The sequence below is a fragment of the Vicia villosa genome, linkage group LG4 (genome assembly GCF_029867415.1).
Source record: "Vicia villosa cultivar HV-30 ecotype Madison, WI linkage group LG4, Vvil1.0, whole genome shotgun sequence".
NCBI classification, from domain to species: domain Eukaryota; kingdom Viridiplantae; phylum Streptophyta; class Magnoliopsida; order Fabales; family Fabaceae; genus Vicia; species Vicia villosa.
The window spans coordinates 49534468-49542896 of NC_081183.1; the positions used below are offsets into that span (position 1 = coordinate 49534468).

General features: G+C 31.4%; 1 pseudogene; it reads left to right on the plus strand.

The window, feature by feature from the left end:
- Positions 1-3201: 3201 nt before the first annotated feature.
- On the plus strand, positions 3202-6164 carry LOC131599155 (beta-amyrin 28-monooxygenase-like; annotated as a pseudogene).
- Positions 6165-8429: the final 2265 nt, after the last annotated feature.

An 8429-nucleotide genomic window follows, 5' to 3' on the forward strand; every position in this document is an offset into this window, starting at 1 on the left:
ACTGATGATGTAGCTCATGTTCACCTTGTTTTTTTATTTTGCGTTGCTCAGGTAATCGATTTTGTAATCTCAGAAACAATTTGAAATCTAAGGTTTTGGGGTTTGATTTGTGGGGTTAGGGTTTTATTTATTGTAAGTTTGTTTGCTTCCTGATTTCGTGCGCCATTATTGTTGTGTTCACAAGAGAAATACGAGAGTGAGAAAGCAGAGCATCGAGAAAGATTTAGTTGAAATAGAAAGAGAAAGATTTTGTTTTACCTGACGTGGCAACCTCGAGTTTTATCAACCTCTCCCAGGGCATTATAAGGAGTAGCTCCTAACTTCTCAACCAACATATCCAACTTCTTCTCTTTATTGATCCTCTCATGATCTAAGATTGTCTGTCTAATCGAAAGATGCAGCAGACATGCGACGTCGTCGAGTGTGATCGCCATCTCACCATGTGATAGATGAAACGACGATGTCTCATGGTGCCACCTCTCAACAAAAGTGTTAATCGCACTGCTGTTAACCATGTTGTATCCACCCTTGGCCAAATTTTTCAACCCTGAAAGCTGTAAAAGCTCATCAAACCATGGATCAACAGGGGGTACGAGTCTACTGATCTTTCGCCCATGGCTAATGACCTAGAGTGTGTCACGTTCCTACATAAATATTTAGATGGATTTAACCAACAGACCAAAATTCAAAATTCATTATAAAATTCATAATTCAAAATATAATAGAAATCAAAATTCAAAATTCATACCTGTCAGTCCTAGATATGTCTAACAACATGGTTAGGTAAAGAGGAAGAAGGGATAAATCAGACGATCCTCCTCCAAAAGTCAGAGGTGTAACCCCCCAATTCTACCCAACGAATAATTGGTAATTATAACGAAAAATCAGAGTTATAAAATTTCAACACAGCATGGGATGATACATTTTCAACTTAAAACAACGACAATTATTCACATTTAGCACATAGATACATAGCACAACACATTTGGGTGAACCTGAAAACAACCTGTATTAATATTCTATGAAACAAAACAATTTATTATTACTACGTAGCAGAATCAACTAATTCAACTTAATATAATTCATAACATCATGTTCCAATTTAACTTAGAATAAGACAACAACAAGTGCTTTCATAACTTCAACGTTTTAATTCAACATCTAAAGTAATAACAACAATTAAAATCACAAAAGAAATAACTATCGTTCATCCCCCCGAGTGCTACGTATCATAGCGACAACACCGACTTGGACTCAATGAAGTTACTAAATGTTCATCACTGCGAATTACCTGCATGTTACCAGTATAAAGGTAACGCCGAAACAAAAGAAAGGGGTGAGATATCTAATCAATATAAACAGGTATATGATAAACAATATATTAGATTAGATCATACAAATATCACCACTTTATAACAACTAATATGCAACAAGCGACAAACAACTTAGTAACAACAACAAGACAACTTTAATCACCAATCACATTAGCATAACAACTTAAATCAACACAGCTTAATAACAAAAAATTATTTTAACACACAACTCAAGATGCGACTCAACTATGCACATGCATGTGGTACCATTGGAGCAGAACTCCCAACTTAAAAAATTTTCAGTTAATAGAAGCATCAAGGCATAAGCCTTCGTTGCTAATTTTCCAATCCGGGCCAACATGGGGAGCATTAGTTCCAACTCAAAAATCGCCAATTCAGGCCGTCACAAAGACGCAAATGTATGTTCCCAATGAATGCAACAATCAACAACAATCATCGTCACAAAAGGCATAAGCCTTTATCGTCACTATACCAATAAACAGAGGTACTCATCGTCACTTTAACACTAGCAATAAGCCAACAACTTAATCGACGCATCAACAGCAACTTATAACAACAGCAACTCAACAACTACATATTCAAAAACAACTTAATTCAATCAACATTGGTTATAAGCCCTACAACTTAATAATGTTCATAAATCGGAAAAATTCAACTTATTCAACTGTCCCTGCAAATCAACACGTTCGACATAATTCCAACCAAATAAAGAAACCAAAAATGTGTACTAACATATACTAGTTAACTCGATAAATTGTATTGAACATCTTTTGATTAATGATATGAGTTAAGTTTGTTTGTGTCCCAAAAAAAAACTAATGATACTAAAAAGTTAAAACTAACTAAACAGGGGACTAAAGGTGTATTTAATACATTAATAAATAAATGAAATCATTATATTTAAAAAAATTGAACAAGATCACTTGGGTTAGAGTAGCCTAAATATTCATAAGGTTTTATAATTTTTTAAACTAGTTCAGATTTCTTCATGCTATTATATCAACTCTGATAAAATTTTAAATCTCTTAACACATTATTTCAGTAATTTGAAGGTCTCATAATTTTAAAAATATTTTTAAATATAAAATTTTAAATATTTATATTTTTCTATAGTTCTATAAATTGACATATGCTTACCATTAATCTGTGGTCACGTGATTACAACTAATCTAGTGGTTGCGAGATCGGACAAAAACAAAAATTCGTGATATACTCACATATTTTACCATTTTAATTTTTGATCATTTGTTAATTAATATATTTCGTTATTAATATTGTAGAAACATTTCAAAAAACTATTTTTCTTTAAGAAGTAATATAATTTCAATAAATAAAAAATTTATAGAAAGAAAAGATAAAGTCATAATGAAACAAATTTCTCTTGAAATATTCAATAGATAATTTTTTTTTCTCTAGTGTTAATATTATTTATAGACTAATATTACTTTTGAATTTTTTATGTTCCTTTTTATTATGGTGTGTCTATGTCATGGCATGTGCATTCCACTATAAAATAGCATTTTAGTGTTCTATCACCATTTGTCGGATCATTTATATCCATGCAAAATATCCATTTTAGTCTAACTGAAGAAACATATACTGAGAAATCATATTACTAAATCTCAAAATTCAACACTAAATGAAATTTAATTGGTTATTAGCATATTGAATTTGGTTAATTGATACATCAAAATTGAGTATTTTGTTAATCACACACCTTCTTTAATTTAACCATTCATTTAGCTTGATTAAAACACTAATTGGTTTACAATGTCAATGAACACAATCATGATTAATACCACTAACCAAACTCAATAAAACATCAACCACTATTTTGAACTAGGTATCACAAATGTTAAAAGTTTAAGTGTACAAACATTATCTATGTTCTAAACACTCTGATTTATTCCTCTTCTATATCACTATCATCAAATTTGTCTTTGGTAGTGACAACATCAAAGATTAGATACATAGTGAGTATGTAGTTTGAATATGTGGTTTGTAGTTGAAACTTTAATCTTTAAAAACCAATCTGTAGTTGTGTCTATCATTCATCATAGCTTATGGAGATGATTAAGCTTATAGTTTTACCAACAATTTTGGCACTTTTTGTCCTCTTTTTGCATTTCATCACAGGAATTATCAAACTCAGAAAGCTGAATCTTCCTAAGGGGACATTAGGATTACCTATTATTGGAGAAACCTTAGAGTTTTTCAAAGCAAATCTTGAGGGGAAACAAATAAGCTTCATACAAGAGAGAATGAAGAAATATGACTCTAGGGTTTTCAAGACATCAATGTTTGGAGAGAATACTGCTGTGTTTTGTGGAACAGCTGGGAACAAATACTTATTTAGCAATGAAAACAAGAATGTTCAAGTGTGGTGGCCTAGTTCAGTTAGGAAGCTGTTAAAGTTGTCTCTTGTTAATAAAGTTGGTGATGAAGCAAAGATAACTAGAAGGTTGCTTATGAATTTTCTTAATCAAGAGACACTCAGAAATTACCTGCCAAAAATGGACAGGATTGCTCAGCATCATATCAACACACATTGGAAAGGTAAGAAATTTTGTCACCAATATAGGCTTACGAGTATCGGGTGAAAAAAGACATGTCAGTGTCCGCATCGACACTGGCACAACAGACACTTATGATTAAGTTTTATTTATTTATTTTTTAAATTATTATCGATGTTGAAGTGTCAATGTTAATGTCGTGTCCAATATTTGCTTTTCGACATTGACACAATATTGACACTTATGATTAAGTTTTATTTATTTATTTTGCAAATTATTATTGATGTTGATGTGTCAATGTCAATGTCGTGTCCAATATCTATTTTGTAGTTGATAGGTAAGATGTTCAATCTATTTGATAATAGTTTGTTAAATAATACACTCTCTGATCACTATTATAAGCAGATTTAACTTTTTTAGATACATTTGACAATTGATGTATCTAGTCTATATACGGACTAGATACTTTAATTGTCAAATGTACAAAAAAAGAAGTCAAATTTACTTATTATAAGTGACCATAAGGTGTACTTTGTTGATTAAATTTATGAAAATTGGTCTATATGATTCGCAGTGATGTTTTAAAGATCGATCTGGTCGACTCAATCAGTTGAACTATGAACTAGCTAGTTTTCCGATTGATTTGATTTTGATTATACTTCAGCCTAGTTGAACTGTGGTTGATTTTTAGTGATCAAAAGTTGAATACTTGTTAGTTTTCATTTTTTGAAGGGAAGGAGCAGGTTATTGTATATCCAATAATACAACTATACACATTTGAATTGGTTTGTTGCTTATTTTTAAGCATGGAAGATCCTATCCAACTATCATACCTTTCATCATATTTTGAAGAATTTCTCAAAGGGGTTATTAGCTTCTCCATTAATTTTCCTGGAACAAGGTTTCATAAGGCAATGAAAGCTGCAGATGAAATAAAGAAAGAAATTAAATTGATTATGAAGAAAAGGAAAGTGGATTTGGAAGAAAAGAAAGCTTCACCTACACAAGACCTTCTATCACATTTACTTGTTACACCTGACACAAGTGGAAGATTTATGAGTGAAGTGGAGATTCTTGATAACATGTTACTACTTCTTTTTGCCGGCCATGACACTTCCAGATCTGTAATCTCATTGATCATGAAGTATCTTGGAAATTTGCCCGAAGTTTATGAACAAGTGTCGAAAGGTTCCCACTGAAATATCCGAATACTCATTTTAAGATGTTCTGACTTTTAAGTACGTTGCATTGGTCTTTTGTGCAATGCAACAAACTTGATGTCGAAACACGGGAACTTTTAATAAAGATTTGATTAGGATAAATGTTGAAATTGTTTTTTTTAATGACAGAACAACTTGATATTAGCCAAGGGAAAGAGTCAGGCGTGTTATTGCAATGGGAGGATATTCAGAAAATGAAACACTCTTGGAATGTTGCATCTGAAGTTTTGAGGTTGTCGCCGCCGACTGGCGGTGCTTATAGAAATGCTATGAAGGATTTGACCTATGCTGATTATAACATCCCTATTGATTGGAAGGTATGTTAATCATGCACCATTATTAAGATCATAGTAAAAGAAACTATGTAGCACCGACATGAAAAAATGTGTGTCTGTATTAGTGTTAGTGTCAGACAGTGACACAACACCAACACATGTGTTTATATTTAATTTATTTATTTTTTAAAATTATTAATTATGTCAATGTGTCGGTGATCGTAATGTTTATGGTATCCGTGCTTCCTATAAAACAAGTGTATTAATGATAAAACATGTGTGTGTGGTGTTTTTGATAGTTGCATTGGAACACTCATACAACACACATGGATCCAACACTATTTACAAATCCTGAAATATTTGATGCATCAAGATTTGAAGGAGAAGGACCAGTACCTTACTCATATATGTTCCATTTGGAGGAGGACCTAAACTGTGTTTGGGACAAGAGTTTGCTCGGCTAGAGATACTTATGTTTATGCATAATATTGTGAAACATTTCAAGTGGGATTTAATTAATCCTGATGAGAATTTCAAGTATGATCCAATGCTACAACCTGAAAAAGGACTTCCAATTCATCTCCGTCCTTCCCATTACACATCATAATTTATTGATAAGAAGCTTTATCTATGAAGTTTTCATTTTATAGTATTAAACTGTTAGCAGGGTTGGCCCAAACAATTTAGAGATCCTGTGCCATTTTAAATTTTATTTGATGTGAGATTATTTTGCAGTATTTGGAGTCTACCAATGTTTATGGTAGCTAATATGAGTTAGTTTGCTCTTAATTTTACGCAATAGATAATATATGTATTTTTAATGAAAGCAAGAATAAGATTATAGTATTCTTGTTCACCATGAGTTTTTACTTATTGAATTGTGTTTGCATATATTTGTTGCTTAAGATGATTTAACTCAAGCAAAACTGAAAAGTGATATGCATTTTCTACATATTAACTGCAACACAAAAATTAAAACTTGTAAGAAAAACAATTATTTTGTTATCGAAATTTTGTTGACATAAGATGATAATTTTTAAAATACATATTTTATATGAATAAGAGTGAATTTAGAGTTTTTTTAAATGCTATTTAATTGAATTTACATTAATAATATTCAAATCTTAAAACTCTAAACACGGTCAAGTAAAAAAAAGTGATTAATTATGTAAGCAAATAATTATTCTTTATTATCGAAAAATTTTATTTATTGATGCAAATTAAATGCATATCATAGAAAAGCATGACTTAATGTGTAAATATTTTTCAAGAGGCTCATAAATTAAATAAATAGCTATTGATTAAATATCAAGAGGTATTGAAATAAGAAAATATAATGTTATTAACATTTAAAATAGAGTATGGAGTGACATTTGTCAATATATCATATACTAGTATGACATTTGTCAATATAGTCTATAGTTTTTTTTAATCAAAGAGAGGGATAAAAGCCTGTAGAAAGAAGATTACAGACAGATAACTCTTGGGACACTGACATTGTTCTCATCAGCTCTACGAATAGACTCAAAATTAACAGGACACTCCATAGATTTTATTACGTCTCACATTGGAAGTTGAAGAATATTACTATCTCTGGTCCTTATTATAAGAAAATATTCACTTTTTAGATACATTGAATAATTAATGTGTATGTTACATATATAGTTCAAATACATTGATTATTCAATATATCTAAAAACTAAATTTTTTCTTATAATAAAGACCAAAGAAACTAATCGTTAGTAGGGCTAGTGGTGATTGGAGCTAGACTTAGTAGAGAGAACCACAATTTAATTTCCCGCAACTGCGATCGGAAGGGGGCTGGAACCACTTGATGCCAGAACTGACTCCCCAACCGAACTAAACCGGTGGTGATAAAAAAAACCCAAAGAAAATATATAAGTAATTTTGGTTATAAGTTTATCAGAAATGTTATTCTTACACCTACACCGCATTAACCAAGTTTTTACACTGCATTGATCAAGTTTGGTGACTGCTAAAAATTATTTTTAAAGTATTGGTGTAACAATTGGGTGTATGAATAACATTACTATAAATTCTAATTGTAAAAGTAGGTAGCAAAACTTAAATGCATTGTCTAGCCTAGCATCAATTATGTGTAGCTGTGTAATAAAGCGTATAATCAAATAAAATAGAATAGTTAGTATATATAATCTTTTATTCAAAATTTTGTGAGGTACTGTTTGCACAAGCACGGCAGACCTGATTGTAAGGGTTGAATGTTATATGTAACATCAAATTCTACAACCATAGAGGCCTCTGATTACATGGTTTGAGTATGAAATGATATCATTAGTCTCAATGTACTAAAATCATACATATTCAATGCGGTGATTCATCATCGCCAAAATTTTAATGCAATATTAAACTTCACAATCTTAAGCTCAATATTAATCAAATAAGGCTTCATTCAAATAAACAACTTATTTCAGTGGCTTATAATATCAGTGTTTGTGTATAATTTTGATGTTGCAAGCAATATGTAGAAAGTGAGAGTCATTTATCTTTGTGTGAATGAAATCCTTTTGAGCAGAAAATGTATGTGAACTAGACAGTCTCCTCTTGGTTTAATTATTGTTACATCAGAGCAAGCTACATCATAGTTTTGCTGACAAGAACACTTGTAAACTCGAAGTTATTGTATTAAATTCCCACATTGTGTAGTCCAAAAAGCATAAGAAACTTTAGATATAAAAGGCACCAAAAGAATGCTTTTCAACTCATAGCCTAGCACACCCCACCAAACCTAGTTCAAATTTTAACTATTTTTGAGTTGACATTTTACATTACTTCTGTAAGTTTATTGAGTGTGCCTAAGAGAGGGGGGGGGGGGGGGGGGGGGGGGGGGCGTTGAATTAGGACTTTGAATATTTATCCGGTTTTTGAATAGTTGTTGTTCTTATTTTTCTGGTTTGGTGCAAGAGTTTAGAAATGTGTTACTTTCTTTTCTAGTTATGATTTGTGAAAGCGGTAAATGCGGAAAAGTAAAGAACATAATAATGTATACTGGTTCCCCTCACAATCCGAGAATACTGCAGTCCCCTTTCAACATGAAAGAGATTTTAC